The sequence below is a fragment of the Schistocerca nitens genome, chromosome 6 (genome assembly GCF_023898315.1).
Source record: "Schistocerca nitens isolate TAMUIC-IGC-003100 chromosome 6, iqSchNite1.1, whole genome shotgun sequence".
NCBI lineage: Eukaryota > Metazoa > Arthropoda > Insecta > Orthoptera > Acrididae > Schistocerca > Schistocerca nitens.
The window spans coordinates 698718950-698721828 of NC_064619.1; positions in this window are offsets into that span (position 1 = coordinate 698718950).

Sequence of the window (2879 nt, forward strand, 5' to 3'; positions counted from 1 at the left end):
TTACCACAAGGCTCCGTTCTGGCGCCATTGATGTTTAACCTCTACATATCTGACTTACCTGAAACCACTTCTCAAAAATTCGGATATGCCGACGACTGGGCAATAGCTGCAAGAGGCAGATCAATGGAGGCAACGGAAAACACATTAACTGCGGATCTAACAAAGCTGGGAGATTACTTCCGAAGGTGGAGATTACGGCCAAACGCGACAAAAACGGAGGTGACATGCTTTCACCTCGACAATGCCCAAGCAAAAAGAAAGCTCAACGTTCATTTCGAAAACAGGCAGCTAAACCATAATAATTACCTCAGATATCTAGGCGTCACCTTTGACAGAACCCTAACATTCAAGGAACACCTACGTAATACAGCCGCAAAACTTATAACTCGAAACAATATCATACAGAAGCTATGTGGGACCACGTGGGGCTCTTCCGCGGCTGTACTGAGATCTTCGGCTCTGGGACTTGTCTACACAACAGCAGAATATGCCGCACCGGTATGGCTAAACAGTAAACACACAGGCTTGATCGATGCTCAACTAAACTACACAATGAGGATGATATCAGGAACAATAAAGCCAACGCCTTTATACTGGCTACCTATACTGAGCAACATTCCCCCACCGGACCTGCGCAGAGAGAACGCTCTCTTACGCGAGTATGGAAAAGTGCTGAACAACGAGAAACTGCCAATCCATAAGGATGTTCCTGCCCTGGAGATGAACAGATTGCGCTCCAGACACCCCTCTTTAAAAAAGACAAAAAATACGCATCCTCTCAACCCGGATTATGGCAACCTCTGGAAAACGCGGTGGAGAGAATCTGTGCCCCAAAACGTGCAGAATATGCCATGCATCAATGTCCAACCACCAGGATTCAATTTGCCAAGGAAAACTTGGACGACGCTGAATCGAATCCGGACAAATAACGGCAGATGTGCAGACAGCCTCCACAGGTGGGGTAAAATCACCACCCCGAGATGTGACTGCGGTGCGGACCGGCAGACGATTCGTCACATCGTGGAAGATTGCCCTCTGAGACGTTTTGCAGGAGACCCCAATGAGTTTCTGACCGCGACTGAAAGTGCAATAGACTATGTCACAAATCTGGATGTTTGTTTGTGAACTTTTGTTTGTTATATACACTATTTTTAAACACTTTTATATCTACAACTATATGTTACACACTGTGACTACTCTTTATTTCTGTGTCTTATGATTTTTATGTCTTTTCTATACGATGTGTTACATGCCATAAGCTAAATAAAAAAATAAATAAATTTTAAATGTGTTGTCATTTGCGGCATAAATTCCTCTTCTAAATTACTGTGGTGTTTCTGACTATCTGGGAGGAGACTGAGCAGTGAAACGTGTTACTTTTACACATAAACAAGAACGATCTGTCACACTACTACACTTTAAAACACAGTTTATATGTAATTCATGTCACACCGTCTCATACGGAACCTACATCCGCTTTCTTTTATATACTGTATATGATAAGATACTGTCATCCCCTTCCCTTCTGTGTGAGAGGATGAATGAGCAAATGTATTTCTAGTTGCATGCTGGATGGTAGCAGACAAGCCTGTCTGCTAGAGAACAGTAGGACCAACGTCGGAACAGGTAGCTACGCTTTCTAAAAGCAAAGAGGTTTCTATCCTTAGTATGGTCCTGTCCGTCCGTTGTCATGTTGGTATAGGAAGCTGCCCCTCTGGCCATTTCCGTTTGTATTTGTGAGCCACTCCTCAGGAAGGGACCAGGCAGTCGGTCCGTGGCGAGCGTCTGAAGTGGTAAGATCTCCGGCTAAGCGCGTGTCTGCTAAGTCCGTAGGACAATGGATTTCTTAAGTTCAGCCTAACTGAAAATTTAATCACCTTTATTTCAGGTTTAGCTCTAAAATATCTAATGTTACCTTAAATTGCAGCGCAGTGTATTTCGAGTGTGAAGTTCAGAATATCTTCCAGTAGTTGCTTTGTCACTATTTTGTGAGTAAAGTGGAACCACGTGTTGATCAGTAACTCTTACTACGATCATCAATCTTAAATGCGAATGTGCATGAGATTATAACGTCTCGTCTTGACAATATTTTTCAATATAGCAACTTTTCTTTATGTTCAACCCACGTGGGGTGTACTTTGTGAGACCAGTACCACGTGCTTATACAATTGTTTGACCCATCAGGTTAATAGTAAGACGATAGTATCCAGTTTGAGGTTTTTCTTTTGTAAATTGCTTTTCGATCTAATTTATTTTAATTATCAAAATTATTGTGGAGTTACATTCTTTGTGTAAACCATGTTGACCACGTGAAGCATGTGGTGTAATCATCAAAGTAGCCCTCAGCTATTCTTTTCGGGAAGATTTCACAGAGAGTTAGTATGAATTTAGTATACCAGTGTGTGGTAATTTCATGACGGACAGGATTGCGCTACGAACGTAACTTCTTTGGGTGAAAATTGAATCGGTTGGTTGTGGTTAATTTCCTCTTGCATATGTTTCAACGTTCTTCGTGTGTTATTTTATGAATGCAGTGTTGTATGCAGTCTCCCAATCTTGGCTCCATATTTGATGTGTTCCGTAAGATTACAAACTCACATTTGCACAATCCTAAATAAGGCACCAATTTAGTTATGAATCAAGTTGAATATGCTGAAATTCGAATGATCAATGTTAAAATAAATTTCCAAATATGAACTGATTTATTTCTTTTTATTTAAATTCTCTTTATATATATATATATATATATATATATATATATATATATATATATATATATATATATACACCCCTGGAAATGGAAAAAAAAACACATTGACACCGGTGTGTCAGACCGACCATACTTGCTCCGGACACTGCGAGAGGGCTGTACAAGCAAT